Source organism: Cricetulus griseus, chromosome 2, assembly GCF_003668045.3.
Source record: "Cricetulus griseus strain 17A/GY chromosome 2, alternate assembly CriGri-PICRH-1.0, whole genome shotgun sequence".
NCBI lineage: Eukaryota > Metazoa > Chordata > Mammalia > Rodentia > Cricetidae > Cricetulus > Cricetulus griseus.
The window spans coordinates 115929003-115954680 of record NC_048595.1 but is presented as its reverse complement, the minus strand read 5'-3'; positions in this window follow the sequence as shown (position 1 = coordinate 115954680).

Genomic DNA, 25678 nt, shown 5'->3' with positions numbered 1-25678 from the left:
TCATTTCCTCTCTCCCTTTCCTTTTCCCCCTTCCCTCTCACTGCACACCTCCTTTGTTTCTGTGAGATATAGTGCACTTTGCTGTTCTGGAAACAGCAGAATTTCTTTGAGAAAAAAATGGGTATATAGCTTTCTTTTCAATAATTAGTTCTTATACTTAGAAAGTCTATGACTCATGTGAGTTAAATGAGTTGATAGCTACTCATCCCTAGGTAACTTTTGACTTAAGAGAAATGTTCATTTGCCAGTGTTCTCTTATTTAAGTCTATTATTTTTTGTATTTTATTTTGTTTTTCTCTTATTTAAGCCACAGGTAGCTTTTGGTTCCTGATCTATGCATGGCATACTTTTCTGCTTTTTAGTAATAAGTACTTTTTTTTCTGAACTGATCTTTATTATAAGCTTAGAAATTGAGCAAAGGAATAAATATCATGGGTGATGTCTTTTTCTTCCCTTCCATGTAATAATTTTGCAAACTTTCTCTGCATCTATTGTAAAAGTCCTGTGTACTTGCAAAGCCACTATGGAAATCAGTGTGGCACTTACTCAGGAAAACAGAAATAGTTCCACTTCAACATCCAGCTATACCATTGAAGACAGATTTTTCTTTAGCCTTTTGGATCACAAAAAAAAATGACACAGAGATTTATTATTATTTATGAAAGTTTAGCCTATAGCTTAGGCTTGCCCCATTAGATCTTATAACTTTAATTAACCATTTATATTAATCTATATTTTGCCTCCTGACTTTTTACCTCTCTTCCAAACTTCACCTCCTGTTTCCTCTCTGTATTCTTTGGTGTCTCTTCCATACCTAGCTTCATTTCCTTTCCTTCTCTCTTCCAAGACATCCTTCCTAACCTCTTTCTGCCTAGCTATTGACCATTCAGCTCTTTATTAAGCCAATCAGAAGGCACCTTGATAAAAACAGGTCTTCACAGTGTACAAAAAGATTATTCCACAACATACCACTCTTAGCAAAGAATTCTACATCCTACTACAGAGGTATTTGCTCAAACAAGTTCATTTCTGCTCTTATAGCCAGAAATTAGAAACAGTGTACATGTCCAGCAACAGATAAATGGATAAAGAAAATCTGGTACATTTACACAGGTGGAGATAGAGAAAAATCATGCTGAATAGGGTAACCCAGATACAAAAAGAAAAATAAGGTATTTATTTGTTTATATGTGGATATTGTTTGTTAAATCTGTAACAAGCAGTTTACAATGCATATAATGCACAGATGTCAGGTATAGAGTAAGGTATTGGAGAAAGGAATGATTCACCCTAGGAAGAGGAAATATTATAGATAATTGTGGATAGATTGTGTAAAGGGCTCAAACAGGAGGATGGAATGAAGAGGGGGAGTGAACAGTGAGTGAGGAATGGACTACAGGAAGTGACAGCTAAAACTAAGTGCCATTAGTGGGATTGTATGGAAACCTATACAGTAGAAACTTCCTAAAATATACACATATATGTTGGTGATCTAAATGGCATTGCAAAATAATGGTTTAGATGAATCCCCATCTGGACATATCTCTTCCAGGCCTGGGAATGGGATATATTTAATCAAATAATTGGCTACAGAGACACCATCAGAACCCAAAAGAACCCAAGTATTTCTAAGGCTATTGTTTGCTCTCTACAAATTGATGGTAAGGTCCTATTTCAGAAGACACAACTTGTTAAACATGAAGAAATCAAGCTGGTACCTATATAGAGCCTTCACCCCTAGTGAATAGTATTCATACTACTAGGAGAAAGATAAAACCAACCCAGTCACAAACACTTAGATCAACCTTGGTGAGTGATGTGCAAGATGTTCTGGTGCAAAGTGGCATAAAATTTGTGGGAGGAAACAACCAATATCTGAAAGGACTGAAGGCTCATGTATGAGATGGAACCCTTCCCTGATACTGCTCAGGTGGCCAAGAACCTGAGATTAGGTAGACCATGGACGAGGAAAAAGCCAAATACTATTGTTCTGATTAAGTAACTTAGCAACACAATGACTCCTAATGACATTCTACTATACTCATAGATAAGTGTCTTGTTCAGCCATCATCGTAGAAGCTCCGTGTTGTAGTAAATGGAAATAAATACAAAGCCCCAAAGCTAGACAATGTGCAGAGAGTGAGAACCCTAGGACAATCATGCTTAATTGGATATCTCCATCAAGTTCCTTCCCTCAAAGCTCAGGGAACCCTAGGGAAGATGAAGCAGAAAGACTGTAAGATCCAGACAGGATGGAAAAAATCCCAGAAACAGGGCATTCTAAATACAGCAGAACTGATGCACACATGAACTCATAGAGACTAATAGCATGCACAGAACCTTCACAGGTCTGCAACAGATTGTGGCCCAATGCTAAGAGGTGAGATGGATACATGCTTCCATTCTTAACCTCAGAGCTATGTCGTTTTTTGTTTTTTGTTTTTTTTGCAGATTTTTTATTTGCATTAGAAAAAAGGATTGCTTTACATGACAATCCCAGGCCTCTTCTCCCTCCCTTTCTCCCCTACCACCCCCCAACTAAAACTCTACCTATCACATGTCCTTTCTGCTCCCCCTGGATGGTGAGGCCTTCCATAAGGTGTCATCAGAGTCTATTGTATACTTTGGGATAGGACCTAGGCCCATCCCAATGTGTCTGTCTTGGCTCAGGGAGTATTCCTCTATCTGGAATGGGCTCCCAAAGTCCACACCTATGCTAGGGATAAGTACTGCACTACTACAGGAGGTTCCATAGATTTCCAAGGTTTCCTCACTGAAACCCATGTTTCTGGGGTCTGGATCAGTCCCATGCTGATATCCCACCTATCAGCCTGGAGAGCAAGAGTTCCCCAATGTTCAGGTCAGCTGTTCCTTTGGGTTTCACCAGCCTGGTCTGGGCCCCTTTGCTCTTCACTCATCCTTCTCTGAATCTGGATTCCAGCTCAGTTCAGTGATTAGTTGTGGGTGTCTGCTTCTACTTCCACCAGCTGTGGATGAGGGCTCTCGGGTGGCATATAAGTCAGTCATAAATTTCATTATCAGGGGAGAGCATTTAAGGTAGCCTCTCCTCTGTTGCTTATATTGTTAGCTGGTGTCATCTTTTTGGATCTCCAGACATTTCCCTAGTGCCTGATTTCTGTGTAAACCTAAAACATCTCCCTCTATTATGGTATCTCAATTCTTGTTATCTTCTATTCTTCCCCTGACTCAACCTGTCTGCTCCCTCATGTCCTCTGCATCCCTCTTCTTCTGCCCTTCTCATTCTCCCAGCTCCATCCCCCCTCTTTCCATGCTCCCAATTTGCTCAGGGGATCTAGACGCTTTCCCCTTCTGCAAGGGACCATGTATGTGTCTCTTAGGGTCCTCCTTGTTTACTAGCTTCTCTGGCCGTGTGGATTGTAGGCTGGTAAACCTTTACTCTATGTCTAAAATCCACATATGAGTGAGTACATACTATGTTTTTCTTTTTGTGACTGGGTTGGCTGCTTCCAGTTTCTGGCTATTACAAATAATGCTGCTATGAACATCGTTGAACTGATGTCCTTGTTATAAGAATGTGCTTCTTTTGGGTATATGCCTAAGAGTGGAATTGCTGGATCTTGTGGTAGACTCATTCCTGTTTACTTGAGGAGTTGCCATATTGATTTCCAAAGTGGCTGTACCAGTTGGCACTCCCACAAGCAGTGGAGAAGTGTTCCCCTTTTCCCACTTCTTCTCCAACATGAACTCATTGGTGTTTTTGATTTTGGCCATTCTGACACGAGTAAGATAGTATCTCAGAGTTGTTTTGATTTGCAATACTCTGATGGCTAAGGATGTTGAACACTTTCTTATGTGTTTTTCAGCCATTTTAGATTCCTCTGTTGAGAATTGTCTATTTAGTTCTGTACCCCACTTTTTAATTGGATTGTTTGGTGTTTTGGAGACTCGCTTCTTGAGTTCTTTGTATATTTTGGAGATCAGCCCTATATCAGATGTGGGGTTGGTGCATATCTTTTCTGAGTCTGTGGGCTGCCGTTTTGTCTTGCTGACTGTGTCCTTAGCCTTACAGAAGTTTCTCAGTTTCTGGAAGTTCCATTTATCAATTGTTGATCTCAGTGTCTGTGCTACTCAGAGCTATTTCTAAGTGATACACTGGCTTATAAAACATCAAATACAAAAAGCCAATAAAAAGTGCATGTGCACAACCCCCCCCACACACACACACACATAAAACTCTTGCATAAAAAATATTAGTTTTCTATAATGGAGTCTCACGGTATATACAAACAATTCTTTCTTGGGGGGGGGGCATGAATCAAGACAAGGTTTCTCTGTCTGATTGTGTACTGGAACTCACTCTGTAGATGAGGCTGGCCTGGAACTCACAGAATACATCTATCTACCTCTGCCTCCTGATTGCTGGGATTACAGGTGTGTACTAACACTTCTTGGCTACAAACAATTTTTAAGGCCAAGCCCAACAGTAGATGACCAACACAAACCAAAATCAATGATATTTTTGAAAGTTTTTGGGTTTTTGTTTGTTTGTTTTATTTTTCTCATAATGTTTTGTCTCAGCATTTGTCCAATACTCTAAAGGTCTTATGCTTATATGTTATGGTTTTCAATTTTATATTTTATGGGATTTCTGTGTTAGCCAATCTGTGTATTTCTTTGTCTGTACCTGTCTCTTGTGGTTTTTCTTTGGCACTTTGTTTCTATCAGTTTTGTTGTTGTTGTTGTTTGTTTATTATTTTTGTTTTCTCTTCATTGGGTTTGTTATTTTTATTTTACCTTAATTTAATATCATTTTAAAAATCTATTTTCAGTTAAAAAGCTAACATCCATACAGAGATATTTCCTTGCTCTATGATTGTTGGGTGCTCCATACCCAACAGTCTACTTCATTTTCAAACTTCAGGCAGTCAAGTATCTTCTCACTGTCTCCATAATTTCCCCATGTGGACCATGTAGATGGACTTGTATTGCACATAAGTCTTGAAGACTAGGGTATTTCACTCAGCAATGTGCAGTAAAGGATTCCCCTGAATCTTTGCTAGTGTATTTTCTTTTATTAATGACTTATATTCTATTGCCCATACATACTATAATTCATCTCTTCCCTTCTCAAGGATATCTTGACTACCTTCAAGATTTGGCAGTTGTGAAAAAGCAGAAATAACTGTTAAATGATAAATAAATATTTTGTAGTTCCCAATCACAACCTAAAATGCCCCATAGTAATAGTAACTAATAAACACATTTCATTCCATTGTATCTCAAATTGATTGATGTCAAGTTGATTCATTTAATAATCAAGATCATTTATCTTACACTGAAAGCTTACACACAGATTAATAGCTGTTTGTTGAATGAGACAGTAATTCAAGAACATAATGTTAGAATGCCATCCATTTTTTTACATAAGTTGTATTTTACAGCCTGTTTATATGTTGATTTATTATTGATTTTTCCTGCCATTTTGCTGCAGGTTTGCTATCATGTTGAATATCATTTCCTCTGTAGAGCAGGGAGTGAGTGGGTATTAGGACTGCATAGTGCCTAATCAAATAATCACTCTAGGACAGTTATGATGATCTACTGTCTTACTGCTCACAGCGCAATGTTGCTGCCCTTCCACATTTGGTGGTGCTGCCCCTTCCCCAATTTGTAAAAACTTTCCTCTGCCTGGTGCTTTCATATGAAGTAATGGAGAAGGCAATGATGGGGTGATTTCATGAGGACTAAGGATGAAGGCAAAAATAAACCAGATAATTGTCACTGATAGAAGACAGATAATCTCTTTTGATTGGGTCTTTATAGTTTCATTTTCTGTCTCTGTGGTTTTCATTCCTAACAAAGTCTTTATGTTATTATCTACAACAAGTTTAGAATGTCTTAATATGGAAATTTGAGCATTTTAATAAATTAGGCATATTATAAATATATAACTATATATATATATATATATGTGTGTGTGTGTGTATATTTCTCAATATATTAACAGATGTATACATATGTATATATGGGTGTTTATATGTTCATACATGTGTATATATGTATTTGTGAATATATTTACAAATGAGAAGGTCTATATATAATTATATATGTGTGTATACTTACATATTGGAATGTGATAATATTTTATATTTATACATGGATAGTTTTTGTATCTTTATACATATGGATAAATATGTTTACCTCTATTTGACTGTTTTATGAGTGCCTATACTTTGGTATGTCAGGCAGAATTGAGTAGTATATTGTTGGTAGTTGTTTGTTAGGAAACCAGACTTTCAACACTATGTAAGTAATTGTGACTATTATATTTGTGGACACTGTTTGTTGCTTCAACTGAAAAAGGAGTCATTCCTTTACATGCTTTCTAGACCAGACTGCCCTTGAACGCTCTGAAATCCATCTGCCTCTGCCTCCTAAGTGGGCTTAAAGGCTTGTGCCACCATCACCCAGCAAGAGTACTTTAAAAATAATATAATATATTCCAAATTTACTCAGCTCTTTATTACACAGCACACAATGCATTGAGTTGCATGTATTTCTTCCTTCCTACTGCCCTTCCCTCAATGCTCTTTGCTTCACTAAAAATTTGAATGTACTCTAAGGGAAATTATTCTTTCCTAATGAAATAGGCTTCTTAAAATGCAACCAAACAAGAGCATGGATAGAATTTCATGTAAAAAGTGAATGCCATTGATTTTTCTATACTTAAAAGGAGAAAATTATTCATTCAAATTAATAGATACGAAACCAAGTATGACTGCTCCGGGGTTCTGGGGAACAAGACTGAAAATCTTTCTCCTGCATATTACCATAATACATGTTTTCATATACTCTTCGTTTTAAACCCAGCAGTGTTCTTGAAGACTCAATGTGACTCAAAAACATAATGGCAAAGTGCAGTACCTTATATTAGTGGTGGAAGAGGTTAGAACAATGCACACCCAGTACACAAACTACAAATTAAAATAGCTGAATATTGAAAGAGAGGATTGCAAAGTGGTAAGCCATAGGCTAGGTCTGGCTAAGGTGACTGTTTAGTTTGGATTCATGAAGGATCTGTGGTTCACATAGTAGTTGTGGTAAACTACAAGTTTGAAATGGTCCATAAGTCATCAATGTGTGTGAAGATGCAGCACATTTTCCTCATTCCAACTTTCCCTCTTGGGACCATGAATTCAGCTTCAGCTTCCCATTCTAAGCCCAAGGAAATTACTTCTTTGTGATTTGTTTCTATGTTTTGAATTTTTTTCAAAAAGTCATGTAAATTTAATTGTGTAATATGTATCCTTTTGAGGAAAACTTTTCAATGTAAAACAATTAATTACTTTTTACTGCTGAAAAATATGCCATCATGTCAGTATTTTAATTTGCTGTTTATTTAATTTAATAATTTATGGGCACTTAGGCTTGTTTACCTTTTGACAGCTATGGGATATATGTATTATAAATCTTCACACATTTATTGTCATGTTTCGTGAGTAAATGTCAGATAGACCAATGGTATTCCTGGATCATATAAATGTATATTTTTCAGTTTTATAAAGAAATATTTACCCGTTTTCCAGTGGATAGTGACATTATCATTTTGCATTTCATCTAGCAATGCAGAAAGCCCCGCCTCTGTACATTCTTCTCCTTCTTCATAAGGACAAGTGTTTTTCTTGCTTTTGTTTTCTACTGTAGTAGGTATATAGTGGCATATTACATAGATTTCAATTGGCATTAAATTTCCTAATGACTGCAAATGTCAACCATCTTATCACACATGCCTTTATTAACCACATATGTTTGTATTGAGCTGAGTGCTCAAAAATGTACACACTGTATTATTTTCTTTTCCCCAATAATCGACTTCTTCAAATATTTTGCATTAAGTTCTTTATCATATTTTCAACTCTGTTCCACTTCCATAATATGCTTTATAACTAACGGGTATACCAAATTGACTGGTGACATTTATGACATTGTATGCATTCTTATATATTTCTGTTCACCTGTGATTACAGAGACACGAGAGCTAAAATCTAGACAGACTTTTGAATTTATCTTTTTATCCTTTTAATTTGATTAATTTTGATTCTTGAATAAAGAAATTATTTGACTGGACACACGTTGAATCTTGCAACTGTGTTATGAAATGCATTCACATGTACTTTTTAAGTCCAGGGTTTCTTAACCGATATTCAGACAAAGACTCCTGTTTCATTTGTTATTAAATAATACAATGCATCATTTTCTACCCTCCTATTTTAAAGTAATCCATATCTCTAAATTTTGTTTTTTATAAGTAATATATAATAATGTCTTGATATGTTTTTTAGAAAATATTAAGTTAATAATTTTAATTAATTACATTTATCCATCTTTAATTTTTAGTTCATATGTTGCTGGTTGATGGTTTTCCTTTCTAATACTCTTGGATAAATTGTGGCTCACTAGTCTCTGTTTTAGTTCAGCTTTATAACTCACTGAGCTTACTCAGCAGCTACACTGCTTCCTATTTTTTTCCAACTTTTTTTTCTGCTCAATTTATAGTTTCTGTTTTTATTTTCTCTACCATAGGCATAATAGTTAAATGTCTTTAAAATATTTTTACTTAATCTAAATTTTACAATAACTGTAAATAACTTACCACAGACTACACCAAACTAATATTATGCCACTTTAGGTAAAATGCAAGAAATTTACAATTTACTTTCAAAAATCCAGGTGAATTGATATATATCTTACATTTATATATATAAACAATTAACTATTATTTGAAGTAACAACAATTAACAAACATCCTTACATTTACTTTGATTTTACTATACCTAGAGATCTCGTCTTTAGGAAAAACCAAGTTTCTCTCTGGATCTTATTTTTACCTGATAGAGCACATTAAAATATACATCATAGTACTCTTTTGCTGTCAAATTTCCTGGTTGAAATTGATTTTATTCTAATATGTGGAGTGGTGCATGTATTTTTATTGTTTGTTACCTATTGGGTTTTTTGTTCCTTTGTCTTTAATTGTTTTTTTTTTTTTTTTCCCCCTCTTTGGGTGGCCACGAAACAGCTCCAAGATAAATACACAGAGACTTATTCTTACTTATGAATGCCTGACATTAGGTTGGCTTGCTTCTAGCCAACTTTTCTAACTTAACTTCAATTATCCCATTTCCCTTTAACTGAATTTTGCCTCTGGGTTTCTACCTCTCTTTATTCTATATATCTTTATTTCCTTCTTACTCCATGTTTGGCTATGTGGTTGGGTGGCTACCACTTGGAATCCTCCTCTGCTCCTTTTCTTGTTCCTCCCACCTTTTCTAGAGTTCTCCTCCTATTTATTCTCTCTGTATGCCAGCTCTGCCTAACCTTTCTCCTATCTAGCTATTGGCTGTTCACCTCTTTACTAGATCAATCAGGTGTTTAGACAGGCAAAATAACACAGCTTTACAGAGTTAAACAAATGCAACATAAAAGAATGTGGCACATTTTTGCATCATTCAATATTCCACAGCATAAGCAAATGCAACACAACTTAAAGTACTATTTCACCACATTTGACTCTTTAGAATTATGATTTGATTACTACTTAAGAAAACACATTGAAAAAAGTCTAGTCTATTTCTTGTTTCTTTAAAGAAATTTCTTCTTCCTCTTTAATATTTCTTCTATTTTCCTGTCTTTTTTTCTCAGAAACTTCAATTGCAGGTGTAATGGTTTGACACTGTCCTGTATCTATTGGAAGATGCTTCTTAATATTTTCTTTATGTATTTGTTTTCTTCCTTCCTCTTCTGCTTCCTCTTCCTCTTCTCCCTCCTCTTCCTTTTCTTCCTCTCTCCCTTCCACCTTCTCCTCTTCCCCCTTTCTTCTAATTCTTCTCTTTTCTTCCTCCTATTCTCCCTCTCTTTCTCTCTCTCTATTCTATTTGCCACTTTAATGAATCCACCTCACAGTCCAAATTCCATATTATCTCTGAGTCTAGTTTTATACTTTTAGACTCTTGGCAATGTTTTTATTTCTTTACATTTCTCTACGTTTTGTAACTGTTTATATTAAATATATGAGGCAGGGTAAACTGAGATTTACAGTAATTGTTTATGCCTGGATATCATCTACACAATTTATATTCTCAGGTCATTTATTTGAGACAGTGAGTTATTCTAACCAGAAGTTGGCCTTTTATGTACTAAAGAACCTGCATTTCTTTGAATTTAAAATGGAGTTTCGGAGAGGTGCCAGGGGATTCCATGAAGAACCAAATGTCTGATGGGGGTTTCCTTCTGGCTCTCACTCTGATTTAACATTTATAACAAGCAAATGTTCAGTGGAGGTAGTGCCAATTAAAATAAGGTAGAGTCACTTCAATCTGTCTTTCACTGGTGATTGTCAGGGGTTTCATTCTATTTCTATAGTCCTCACTTGAATTTTCAATTATTTGTCAAAACCTTAATTGAGGTATTGCTAAATGATTTAGATCATACTGATTTTATCATCACTTCTACTGTGATCAGATCCTGCTCTGAGCTTTTCCACACACAGCAGGAAGTGATGATCCATTTCTTCATGGAATGACCTTCATTCTGTCTGGACATTTATAGACCCCCATGAACTCAGTGTTTTATTGGTTTCAAGAAAGGGTTTATGCTTGTTCTTCCTCCAGCTATTACTGTTTGGGGAGGATTTACAATTTTTCCAGAATACTTTATAAAGAGAGGCCCTCCTTTAGCTAACGATTTTTAATAAATGTGAAAAACATTGTACCACACAAGTTTAATAATAATTAAACTGGAAAATTGCATTTTTAAAGGCTTACTTAATTTTTCACATAAATATAATTCTAATTATATTTTAACTATTCATTATATTTTACTTTCTATATTATTGTACACCCACCAGTAGAGTCCAAATTTTATTAGTGGCCCAAGAGTTGCTAATTATATAACTAGATTATCAAGTATCACTTCCTAACTGTTTAAGCAAAAACAGAATAATTTTCTTTGGCACTTATTGAATGAGAATTTAGTGTTACCCAGTATTTTAAGACATTCTACATATTATCTAGTTGTACATTTTTAATAACCAAATGTTTTACATAAAGGGAGTAAAATTTTTGGAGCTCCTACAAAATTTGACTTTACTCTGTCAACTAGTAATTCTATGAGAATTTGAGTCCGTTTGTATGCAGTTACAGAATTAAGCTCCTTTCTCTGCATATGGAGTTTCTATGGAGATATATATATATATTAGATAGATGTTTTATCACCTCTTCCCTATATAAAGTTCAGCTGAACATAGTTTCACAAGATTTTCACCAAAGTTTTCTATAAATGTACTTAGTACCTCACCATTCATGGTTCCCACAGAAACATACTGTCTTTTAATTCACTCTAAACTTTGTATTCTCCTAAATACCACACATTCTGTCATATTTATGTAATTGACTGATAATCATATCAGGAAAGTAATGAGACAATGTACAAAGAATGCAATTACCAAGGACATATTAACTATAAACATTTATGAAAATACAATTCCAATAAAAGTGCAAGACTTGCAATGTTTATCTTTACATAATAGTGTAAAATAAAAAATAAATAAATACAGTGTGAATTGAAGTGACTACACCATCAACCCATAGCAGCCAGCAAAAGAGACCAAGAGCCAGAGACCATCATCACTTCAGGACCTCCACTCTCCATTCATAGAAGAAAATATTGTGACCCTTAGAGGTTGACATTTTTTGTTATGTTTTTATGATTCATAGAATGTGAGATGCTTATTCTAAACAGCACATTGGAAGATAAAACAAAAGAAGAAGGAAAAGGCTTCTTCAGTTTCTAGAGCTAGTGCCTTGGTGAAGAAAATGGGCTTGCGTGAGCAGCAGCTGTCTCATCATAAAAGCAAAACATTTTAAGAAAGAACTGAAGAAGTAAACTCTGGATTATGGCAAAAATAGACAAAAGAGTATCCTCATCTTCAGTTTCCTCAGAGAGAGGGAGTTTACAATTGTGGAATTTCCAGCTTGAGATTTCACAAAACTGAAATCAATCCTGGATGATGAAAGTCCAATCACTCAGTTGCTTTGTGAATCTTATCTCAAATTCTAAAAGTATACAAATGATATAAAGATTTAAGATTTAATTATGTGACACAAACAAAAAATAAGCATTTATATATGTAATTAACTATTACTAAAAAATGTTCATTATGAACCCCAAGTCATTATTTCAATTCTGATATTCTCAAGAGACATAGTTCATTTGCTTTTGATGATTTGGAAAACTTTATTCTAATTTTTAAGAATATCATATTAAAGAAATTAAAGGATATGATAGCATATAAACAAAACTTTTAGAGAGTTTTATTTAGACTCTACACAGATGAAATATACATTTTTTATCATCTGTGGTTGTGGTTCAAATTTGTAATTACTGGCACCAGAATTTTCAAGAGCATAATCTCTCTTTAACAATATATAGTCAGGAGAAAATAATCTAAGATCTAATACTGTAGTTTAAATGCAACAAACTTGTTCTAACAGCATAGTGATTTAGAAACCTCACTCATCCCATGTGAACTGTCATCTTATCACTGGGACGCACATGTAACATGTGGTAAAAAAGGATCCCAGCTAAAATAAGCATTTCTCAAAGCCCTTTGTTATCACTGAGAGATAATTTCCCATGAGTCTTACATGTTTCTGCACATTTTATGGATCACCGACTAGCTTGGTTTCAACTGTTTTTAGGAGATGTTTGGAAATCAAACATTCCGGGAAAGTATAAATAGAAACTCCTTGTGGAACAAAGGGGAACACTTTTACTATCTATTATAAAGATTTGCATTTTTGTGTTGTTGTGCCTTTCTTGTAATTTGTAGGCATGTGAGAGTATGTTTAGTAAAAACTGAGCAAGAGAAACCACTACAAAAATGTTGATACCATTTGCTACTTCAATGAATAACAAGCCTTCCTTTTTCTCTAGCCTAAAATCCAAAATCTTTTGTGAGCATCTATGAAACTATGACAGGTTTTTGAGCTAAAGTACAAGGAGAGTTTAAATCTCAGACTCCAGAGATGTTGACAATAATAAAGATAAAATGCTGATAGTGACATCACTGGCATTCTTTCTGCATGAGGATGTTTGAGGTCCTTGCTGGTGTTTTTCATGGGATTGAAAGAGGTCTATACAGGTTAATAATAAACACACAGTGAACAATAAATAGTCTTCATTTATTTGCCTGTTATTGACCGAATCAAGGAGGTTATTTCACTGTAATGAATAGGAAATAAATAAAATGCAGATGTCAGAATGTAATCTTGGATTTTTCTAATTCTCCTCTTAACAGAAGCAACGCCCCACTCAATAGATGGAACAGTATCACTTGTGTAGCCTTATTAATAGTAGCAGCAAGATTTGTCCTTGGTAGGCTTAGGGTTCTCAGACTTCCTGACAGTAATTAGAAAAATGTACACATATTTCCAGTGTGAAGGGGGATTTTACTGTGTCAATCATGAGAACCTTGATTGTTTCCTGTGAGAAGAAACACGAAATATACTACTTCAAATTAGTATTACATCCAAAGTAGAAATATATTTGTTAAGATAAAATGGCAAGCAATACAATGTATTATGACTAAATCCCACCTAAGCTTATTCCATCATGGAAAAAAATGGGTTATTTTATGAGTGACATAAGTGACAATAAGGTTCTCATAAGTTTTTTTGCTTATTTGATTGGTGTGTGTGTGTGTGTGTGTGTGTGTGTGTGTGTGTGTGTGTGTGTGTTTAGGGACCTTTTCCAAAATCAGTGATTGTCTTCTGAGGGAGATTGTCATAATTCAAAAAGAAAATTACAAAGAAACACATAAATTTGAGTATTGTTCTTTCAAGATCTATGAAAAATTGTGCCGGTATTTTGATGGGAATTACATTGAATCTGCAGATTGATTTTAGCAAGATTGCCATTTTTACTATGTTGATCCTACCTATCCAAGAGCATGGGAGATCTTTCAATTTTCTGGTATCTTCTTTAATTTCTTTCTTTAAAGATTCAAAGTTCTTGCTATACAAGTCTTTCACTTGTTTGGTTAGTATTACCCCAAAATATTTTGTTGTTTGTGGCTATTGTAAGGGGTGATGCTTCTCTGATTTCTTTCTCATTGCATTTATCTTCTGTATACAGTAGGGCTACTGATTTTCTTGAGTTGATTTTTGTATACTGCAACTTTGCTGAAGGTGTTTATAAGCTATAGGAGATCCCTGGTAGAATTTTTTGGGTCCAATATGTAAAACTATCATATCATCTGCAAACAGTGAAAGTTTGACTTTTTCCTTTTCAATTTGTACCCCCTTGATTTCCTTTTGTGGCTCTAGCTAACATTTCAAGTATAACATTTAAGAGATATGGAGAGAGTGGACAGCCTTGTCTTGTTCCTGATTTTAGAAGAATCACATTGAGTTTCTCTCCATTTAGTTTCATGTTGGCTGCTGGTTTACTGTATATTGTTTTTATTATGTTCAGGTATGTTCCTGTTATCCCTAATCTCTCCAGGACCAGCAATTCTACTCTTAGGCATATACCCAAAAGAAGGATATTTATACAACAAGTGCATCTGTTCAACTATGACATAGCAGCATTATTTGTAATAGCCAGAACCTGGAAGCAACCTAGGTGCCCCTCAAATGAACAATGGATACCAAAAATGTGGTAGATTAACACAATGGAGTACTACTCATCAGAAAAAAACAATGGAATCTTGAAATTGGAAGGCAAATGGATGGAACTAGAATAAACCATTCTGAGCAAGGTAACCCAGTCATAAATAGATAAACATGGTATGTACTCACTCATATATGGATTTTAGACATAGAACAAAGGATTACCAGCCTACAATCCACACCACCAGAGAAGCTAGGAAACACGAATGACTCTAATGAAACATACATGATCCCCCAGAGAAGAGGAAAGGGACATGATCTCATGAGTAAATTGGGATCATGGGAAGGGGAGAGAGAGCTATGAGTATGAGAAGGGGAGAAGAGGTGTGGTGAGGAGGACATGAGGGAGCAGGAAGGTTGAGTCAGGGGAAGAATAGAGGAGAACAAGATAAGAGATACCATAATAGAGGGAGCCATGATAGGTATAAAGAGAAATCAGACGCTAGGGAAATGTCTATAGATCTACAACAATGACACCAGCTAACAATCTAAGCAACAGAGGAGAGGCTATCTTAAATTCCCTCCCCTAATAATGAGATTGATGAGTAACTTATATGCCATTCTAGAGCCTTTATCCAGCAGCTGATGGAAGTAGAAACAGAAACCCACAGCTAAACACTGAACTGAACTGGAATCCAGCTGCAGAGAAGGAGAAGCGATAAGCAAAAGGGTCAAACCAGGGTGGTGAAATCCACAGAAACAGCTGACCTGAACAAGGTGGAGCTATTAGACCCCAGACTGATAGCTAGGAAACCATCATGGAACTGATCTAGACCCCATGAACATGGGTGTCAGTGAGGAGCCTAGGAAATCTATAGGGCCTCTTGATCAGTACTTATCACTAACATAGGAATGGACTTTGGGGGCCCATTCCACAGAGGGGAATAGTTCCTCAGCCTAGACACATGAGGGAGGGCCTAAACACTATCCCAAAAGATATGAAAGACTCTGAAGACCCCCCCATGGATGTCCTCACCCTCCCTGGGGAGCAGAAAGTGTATGGGATAGGTAGGGTGTTACTGGGGGGTAGGGGGGAGAGAGGAGGGAGAGGGAACTGGGATTGACATGTAAAAAACTCTTGTTTTTAATTTAAATTAAATAATGGGAAAAAAACCCACCTGTGGAAAACATGGATGTGTGATGGCATATGTACACACGTACTAGTATTGGACTCGTAATCTTTGTCCACTTTAGTTAGCATTCAGATGAAGGTGACTCACTGGAGAATCAGGATGATGAAAGAAATCTGAATTCTTGGGATAACTAGCACTTTGTAGACATGACAATGCTTCTTCCAGCCACTGATATTGGTGGGAACTTAGCATTTTCTCAGAAATACAGGAAACTCCATCAAATAAAAACTCAATTAATATTATTTTAAGTGAATATCCACAGTGTAAGTATGTTCACATATTTCAGTAAGGAGAGGGGTTGCTCAGATATATTTTTCATCTGCACCTGTAGAAAACTAAGGACTTGAGATTGAGTGCATGAGTTTATACTGGGATCATAGAAGGAAAGGCCAGGAAACAACATCTTTTGATGATGTTTTGTGAATCTGTTTAACAACGTTGTATGGATATATAGATACATATATAGCATTTCATGTGCTTATGCTTTATCATCTCTTAAGTACCAAAAGACTACCAAAACTGGGCCAACATACATGTCATATGTGCTAACAAGACATAAGTAGTTTGTATGATTTCTTTTTTTCCCCTTCCCATATGAACCAATAGAAGCCGTTTAAATACTATAGGAGAAGGAAAGACATAGATGTGATTATAGACTTTAAGGGGTCACTGACTGCAACTGAGGCAATATCCTAAGGTAGCAGTTGTCCAGAGACAGTGAGAGAGTTAATCAACTTTATTAGCTCAGAGTGGATTATCTCCCACAGAATTATCTCCCAGCTGCTGGTCCCTTAGTCCCAGCTGTTCATGCAATTGAATACCCTACACAGATTAAACTTCTCCAATGGGTCTTGGTCTCTGTCAAAGGCCATCTTTTCTCTACTAAATGCTCCTAATGGTAAAAGATCAAATCACATTCATGCCACAATGTTACCAATATACTTTCCCCATATTATTAGTGAGGATTTCTTAAATTTCTTCATACACATATATGTGGATATGTGTGCGTATATGTATATACAATATGTGTGTATATGGGTATATATGTATATGGATATACACACATATATTATATATACATATATACACATTTATGATCATGTAAAAATCAGATTCATTCTTATTTAGTGGTTTTGAACTTTGTGAAACATATTTTTCTTTCCCAACTACTCGAGCTACTCAGTATATAGGAGACAAACATCAAAGAATTAAAATAGAAAATACCTATGATTACTATTATTATAAAAGAAACTTACACTATATGAGTGTATAATTGATGAGGAGAAAATGAAAAATAAAATATGAAATATTTTAAGTAGCCTAGTTACTGTACAATTATAAAATGTTTCCTAAGATTTAACAATAAAGTGACAAAAAAGTGTCATGAAGTCTGGTTACTTTCAACTGTGGTGATTAAATACTAAGCATGGTGGACTGTGAAGCAGTAAGGGCCTTTTCTTATTTTCTTTACCACTGAAACTGAATTATCCTGTATTATCAAATAGGGGGCTTCTTTTAATGCCATAGAAAGATGCACACCACAAGGAAACAGGAAACTTGGATTACAGTTCTGAATCTATTACTTAGGAACCTTTGGTAAATCATGAGTAAAATAATGGGAACGGAATGTTTTTCAAATACTCTAATCAACATCTGAATTCTAAAAAACATTTCATTTGCAATTAAATGAAGCAAGGTATATTTCAAGCAGACTCAATTCACACCACAAAATTTAAATGTCTTTTGTTGCTGTATGCTTTTGTTTTGTTGTTTTGAGTGAGCCCCTCCCTATTAAGCCCAGGTTGACCTTGAACTCAGGACCTTCCTGACTCTGCCTTCCAAATACTGGAATTATAGGCATGCGCCAAGAGATCAAAGAAAATGCTCACTTACATAGGAATCCTAATCACACAGCTTAGAAAATTGTGAAACTGGTTTAATCATAATACTAGTTTTGAAATGATCACGATTTTCTTCCCTGAGAAGGCCTATTGTTAAATATTACTGTATAGCCTGAGGCTAGAAAGAAAAGCCTTTATGAACGCTTATATAATGGTTTGCTATTCATGTTATTGGTTGTTTTTTGAACTCATAAAATTTGTATTTATAATATATAGACTACTATGAATTAAATAAAGTCCAAATATATATAAAATTAAGAGACATCCATCAATATAAATAAGCCAGCACAAATTATAATTTATAAATTATAAATTCATGTGTTAGTTTATATATTCATTGCCCAAAGTTTTTGTTAAAATTTGTCTACAATTTAGTTCAATTAGATAGTTTACATGAATTTGCCTTTGCCCCTGAAATGGTAGTGAAGGAAATTAAATAACCACTTCATCATAAAGGAAAAGTGTTGCATTTTCAGTCCTGAAATTAATAAGGCTTCTAAAAAATCAAGCTGGAATATAGCTAAGCAACACCGTAATAGGACATGTATTGAGTAGTGGTTTCAAGCCACTATTCAATGTCTCTGTTTTTCCTCCCTGCTTCCTTTTTCTCAGCCTTTTTCTCTGTTTACCTTGCACTCTCAGTAAAATCAGTTCACATGGAGCATTCGAATAATGACAACTTGTTAGCATTCAAATGACAACTTGTTGATAAAATACCTATGTCATTTACACAATGGATAATATGTTCTTCTAAGGCAAATATTTACTTTAAACCTCCCCTCTTGGTGGCCCATAATTAAAAACATTACACACTCAACAATGTGCCAGTCCAGTATTGGTGTGCCTGTCTCCTCATCTGTTATATTTGATTGTTGGCATTCTCTTACTAACTACAGGAACTTTAAATCCAGGAATATCTTGAGTTCTTTATAAGAATTCTTACAAATCTCTGTCGTGCTTTATAACAAATTAATTTGACTTTTTATAGATAATTCTGAGACAATTTTAATATTGTGACATAAATTAGAATTATGTCAGACTTCAAGGATTTGAATTTAAGATTCTTACAAAAAACAGAACAGTCAGCATTAATCCTTGCTTCACTTTGTTCACCTGTGAGGTGTCATTTTAGGGAAGACTCATTGTTTTTGGATGTAGTCTACAAACAAATTATCCCATTACTACACAAAAGGTAAATCTCTCCGGAGGAAAATTTAAAGCTCCTTTGATTCAGGTTGAATCTACCTATTGTTTACACAACACAACACAACACAACACACAGGAACACCCTCAGCAACTGCAAACTTAAATAATGGTTTAGAGTAATCTTAATCCAACACTACATGGAATTAAGAAAATTTTCATATTTAGGAAACCAACAGTAAAGTTAGTACTCATGGGCCCTCTGAGTTTTGATGCAGCTGAACACATTTACAGAAAACCACATCTGGTCACTGTGTTCCTGCCCAGATGACACAAGACAAGAGACTACAAAGAAAACAAAATGAAATAAAATGCCTGATAATGGGAAAGGTGAGGTTTTTCAGGCAATCCTTGCTAAACAAATTCCCCATATAATTAATTCACTAACTTTCCCTTCCTGTTTTTTGTAGAGGCTACAACATATCTGCTCCATCAACTACAAAGGTGAGTATGGCAATTTAAGTTTTATTCCCCTGAAGTTGCTGATAGAAATACCAAGAAACTATTCACAGAGCCCATGCTTAAATAGCGAACAGCTCAAAGTTTCTTACATTTCTTTGAATACTCCTAAGTGTATTCTTCAAACATTAACCCTATGTTGAAGAGTTCTGTGCAGTAAAATGCCACCATAGAATTAATATTTTAAAAATCCGTTAATTGCAAATGGTGAGTTGTATGGGACTTTATTTTAAGATTATAAGTTCTCAGGAATCTTGATGCAAACTGTAGTGTTTATATCAGCTCTGTCATTCCTTAACACCCTTTGTCACATTTATTCACTGAGCACAATGGCTATTTTCCCTCAAGCCAACCACAAACAACCTGGTTTAGGCAGGAAAGGTTGCTGCACTCAGGAAGCTCACACAGAAATCCCTTAGGACAAGAGGGCAAGAGACCACCACACCTGAAGAGCATGATGTGGAGGTTGTCAGTAGGGCACTGAACACAAAGGGAAACAGAGCTTTGAGTTACTGAAATTTCAAAAAGGATTCCATGGGGTAACTCTGCTGCCACCGTGTCATTTCTCAAGCAAAATCTGTTTAACTTTAAGAGTTAATAGGCTTTGGGTGCTGCATGGCCTAGGGACATTCACAACTGGACTATGTGGGTGTTGTGCTCTAGACCTGAAAGGAAGACCGATTCAGGAAAAACAGGTAAAATAAGGTTCCTTCTCTGTGGTCAGCCAACAAGCCCACAGATAAGATGGAATTTAAACAAGGTAAATAGTTATGCACTTTGAAACAACGACAAAAAGTTTAGTCCCGCAAGCTTGGCTGTTTATCTCCTAGCCTTTTCATGGTTTGAACATGCCTTAAACGCTCCAAATGCAGAGACACAATACACAGAAGGCAGGATCACTGTGTGTCAGTGTCAGTCTTGAGGTGAGTGTCAGAAAAGCTAGGAGGCAGCATCATATGGAGAGAATGAGGTCAGAATTGACTAAGAATGTTTATTCTGAGAAGGAACGGGACCGCAGGACGGGTAGCCCTGTAGTCAGAGTTGGAGGGGAGGTGGGTCAGGGGAGGACTTCGTGGAGAAAGCTGGGTCTGCTCCACAGCGTGCGGCAGGAGAGGGAATTCAGAAAGAAGTGGGGACAAGGAGGGCAGCAAAGACCCTGTTTGAAGTGAAGCCATTCAGGGGCTATCTGCAGGGGGAGTAAGAGTAGCAGCCAGAGGGCTGAAGGGTGACAAGGGACCAAGATCTACAAGCAGCTATCTCTGGAAAAGAAAGGGTTCAGGTGCCCAGCTGGTGGAGTTGAAACCAAACGTCCCCGGAGATCTGGGGGAGACACTGTGCCAGAAGGACACCCAGCAGGTGGTTTGGGTTCCTCTCCCGTCTAAGGATGTTTTGTGGGACCTCAGCCCTGTGCCTGACACCCTGGACTCTCTGGTACTCACCGATTCCATCCCAACGAGGGAAAGCGCCATCCAGGGCGCGTGAGTGTAGCGCAACGCGGGCGGGACGAGGGCTTGCGGCGGTGGCGGCGCTGTCCTAGAAGCAGAGCTGGAGTCGGGGGACAGCCAGGCGGCGAGAGCGGCGGCGGGGGGGCAGGACACCGGGGCGGGGAGAGCGGCGGCTACAGAGCTGCAGCGCCCCGCGCGCTCTCTGCCCATCTCCGGGGCTGCTGAGGCTGCTGCTGCCCAGAGCAGCCAGGCGAGGGGGAGGGGAGCAGGCACGCGGCAAGGAGGGAGAGCAAAGAAAGCCGGGAGGGAGGGGGGAGGGATGCGCGAGGGGAGATGGAGATGATCACCACGAGTTGGGAAGAGAAGGGAGGAGCATAGCAGCCGAGTAAAGGTTCTCACCAGTGGAGCTCTGAGCTGAGGTTGTGGGTTTTACCCCAATCCCCAGCCACTACATGCTTCCCCCTTCGCGCCCTTTCTTTCCTTTGGCTCTTCCTCCGGCGGCTGTGGCTGGGAATACCCACGCTCTGCCGCCGCTGCAGTTTCAGCAAGCTGCCGCTTGTGCTGAGCCGGGAGGCTGAGGAGACAGAGCTCTGGGCACCAGGCCTGTGGCACCTGTGCAGGCACTCATAGCCGCGGGTTCCACCGCAGAGGCTCCCAGATGCAGACTCTCAGCTTGTCACCTTCCTCCACTCTCCTTTTCGGTCAAACTGTGATTTTGTACGTGCTTCAACCGCATCTGTGGAGTGCTCTGTTGCTGTTTGTTTCCCTTGGCGCTATTTGGCACCAACTGTCCAGCCAGAAGGCGACAACAGGGAGCTCAGTATGGGCAACCTTCTCCTCTGCTGTGTGGTCATGGATGGAGGTGTTTGTTCTAGATTGTGTTGACCAGCAGAAGATGGGAAAAAAAAAAAAAAAAAAAAAAAAAAAAAAAAAAAAAACAATTGGACCAGATTATTTTAGTAATTTGGGAATGTAAATGTGGAGGACAGGGATGCACTCAGTACAGGTTTACCTCACTAACTAACATTAAAAAATAAATAGGTAGATAGATACATGATAGATAGATAGATGATAGATAGATAGATAGATAGATAGATAATAGATAGCTACATAGCAGGGAAGGGCTTAGAATTTATTACCCCTTCTTCTATATTCCTGGGATGGGTTTATTTACTTTATTGGACTACAAATCCATCCAGAATATTTATTCTGAAACTCCAGTGATTCAAATACATACAGAAACTATATTTAGCACCTCATTCTATGTGTCAAGAATCAGAAAATTAAGTCACACATTTAGAAAATACAAAGACAATCAGAGTATTATTGACTGATTTCTATGAACCTTGCTTTTCATAATCTTCAGTAACTGGGGATAGACAGCAAGCAGGGATCAAGTGGATGAAATGTATACAGATACAGGTGGAAAGGGAGTCTGAGAAAACTGCCCTTTCCTCTCTACTCCTTAAAGAAGCAGGGGAAAAAGGAGGTTCTAGTGTGTTTGTGTGTGTGTGTGTGTGTGTGTGTGCCTACATGCTGCTTTTTTAAATGTAGTAATCTTTCATATGCTAAAGGAACTCAGTCTCTAGAATGATGTAGACATTTTATTTTACATACCTACATCTTATATAACAAATGTACTCATATTAAAATAAATGTGCTTTCATTTGTAGATGCAGTGTGAAAACATTTTAATGCAACAAGCCAGTTCTGAATATTAATGAAAATCTTCTATCTCTTCCTATATCTTTTTACATGAACCAAAGTAAATTTTTAGTGACAAATTAATATTTGATAAATTCTCTGACTTGTTAGTTTCTTTCCTGTTGAGCATGCATGCTAATAAAAATACTTGGTTTCACATCTGCCTAGTGGTAAGAGTCAGAGAAACATCTGCTCAGTAAGGACCAACATACCATACACCCCAGATTCAGAAGGCATACGCAACCCTTCACCAATAAATCTACCTACTGTTAATCTGTTAATCGCTTAAAACATGGAAGGAAAAAGAGTGATGAAGCCCAATATCCCATTCAGTATGCTTGTCCTTATCAGAGATGAATGGTAAAGTTTGCAGATGGTAGTAACTGCTTAGTCAAGGGTGGTTACTGAGGATTAACTAAAAACAGATTTCCTCATATAAGGTTAGGATATCCCTCTGTTTTTGTTTTTAATCTAATATATCCACATAATTTAATAAAATGGAGGATTTCACACATGCATACAGAATATTTTTATAAAAACCATTACCCTTACTCCTTCCATAATCTGCCCCTACCACTACCTCAATTCATGTACTCTGACATTGTTTTTCATAACTGTAGCAGTTTGAATGATTATGGCCTCCACAGGCTCATATACTTGAATAATTGCTCCCCTGTTCTTGGAACTGTTAGAGAAAGATCAGGTATTAGTTAACAGTGAACATACCTTGTTAGATGAATCATGTCACTTGGGGTGAACTTTTGGTTTCAAAAACCACCTGACATCCCTAATGTGCTCTGTGTTCCTTGCTTGTAGTTTAAGATGTGAGTTCTCAGATGTTCCTGTCATCATCATTTTTCTTCACCATCATGAACTCTTACTCACTGGAGCCACTATCCCAATTATATACTGATGGGTTTGTCCTTCTGTATATGTTCATCTTATTGGTTGATGAATAAAACACTGTTAGCCAATGGACAAGGCAGTAAAATAGGTAGGACTGGGAGAGAAGGAGAAGTCTGAGAAAGATAGGCAAGAGAACCAGCCAGAACAGTCTCAATGTAGCACGCAAAGGAGTTGCAGGTCCAGCATTCTCCAGTAAGCCCAGACCACTTGGAAATATATAGATTAGTAGTAATGGGTTAATAATTAAGACAGAGCTAGCCAATAGAAGCCCTAGTCATCGGCCCACAATTGTAAAAGTCTCTGAGTGTTCATTTGGGGCTCATGCAGCTGTGGGACCAGGCTGGCAGGGAAGAGTACTCATAACAATATACTTTCTTTATAAGCTGCCTGGGTTATGGTGTTTTATCACAGCAATGGAAAAGTAATTAATATAATAACACACCAAGACAGATTTGTAATCATGGGTTTGAGACCATCCAGTAGAGTATGGTTTACCTAACAGGGGACACACCCTTAAAGAAAACGTAATGTCTCTCCTTAAGCAGCCATCAATTCTCAGTTCCTCAAATATGTAATATTGGAAGCTGATGGCTATCTTCAGTGTGAATGCTACAGTGCTAAAATGTCTTCTGCCAGCAACTTCAGCTACTATGAGTTCATGGGTCTAGTGATCCTGTCATGTCCTAAAGACACTGTTTCTCCCAGATCCTTCCAAAGACTGGATCAGTCATAATGGGGCACCTTTATGACACCTATTCTTGTCTTAAAAAGATAATTTGCTTTTGGAGGCTTTAGTGTTGTCTCCACACATTTGTTATCATCACTTGACAACAGCAATACTTGTGTAGTTTGATTCTATGGTTATAAAGTGGAAAAGAATGGAAGCTAAAATGTCTTAAATCTAAGCAAAGAGAACACAAGGAAACACACTACAGTCTCACTTCAGCTTTCTTCCACGGTCATGTGACCCACTAGAGACAAGAAGAATAAGAGAAATATGAAAGAAGAAGGAATCCAATTTTCTTGGCTGTGGACTTAGATGTCAATTTCAATATGGGGAGAATTAAAACTTTCACCTCTACCATAGCATTCTCACTTTCTCCTTTCTCTTTTGATTATATCATGAATTACAATAACAGAAACCAAAATAAATTGATTAGTAAAATAAAAATTCTTTTGAATAGTCTGGTACTTTTAAATTACTTAGTTGAAAACAAACTCATTTGAAATTTTCTGAAACTGGAGGTCTCAAGGCCTTGTCTATGAACAATTATTTCGAACATAGTAGGAAGTATTGAGTACAGTAAAATCAATACTGTATTTATAGAACAGATACCAGATAAAAAACTCTGTGATCAAGTACTAGTAAAGGGGTACTACAATGAAGAATAATGCTAAGGTTGCCCAGGTAAAGTTTATTGTCCAATGAGTCAATAAAATATTTAATTGGTAAAAAAAAATGTGATAATGACAATTATGGTATGTTTTAGGCCTAAAGAATAAATAATAATTTATTATAGTCATTAAGATGCTTAAGAGGTAAATGAAGAAAGATTCTGAGGTTCTGCTACAGTGAATTTATATATATATATATATGAGCATTAGATGGAATTTTCTTTGGGCAAACAGCTCACAAATAGCAACAAGGAGAATTATTCTTATTATAAAAGCCAAGTTGATAGCTTAGAATTGTTTCTAACTAGCTCTTATGGTAACTTAAGTTAACCATTTCTACTAATTAACTTTTTGTCTCATGGCTTTATTACCTTTACTCTGCATTGCCCATGCTGCTTCCTCTGAGTTCTGGTGTCTCCTCATATCTCCTCCCTTCTCAGCATTCTCTCTGCCCCAAAAATCCTGCTTAGCAATTGGCCATTTAGCTTTTTATTAAACCAAAGTAAAATATATTCAAACCATATAAAGAAATATTCCCCAACCATGAGCTATGAAGAGAAAAGAATAAAAGAGGCTTAGAAACAACAAAAACAAATAAACCAAACAAAACAAAAGAAAAACAATCAAATTCACAGAGGATGAGATCATAGTTTGGACGAAAGTGAAAATTTAGTCTCTAAGCTTACAGAGTTCTAAAAGCTACACTTCAACTACACTAATGTGAAAATGATGTTGAAACCTGCAGTCTTTTCTCTCCCCCACTGAAGAATATTCCAAAGCCACAATGAAAAGGGGAAACAAAAACTTTGCCATTTCTATTT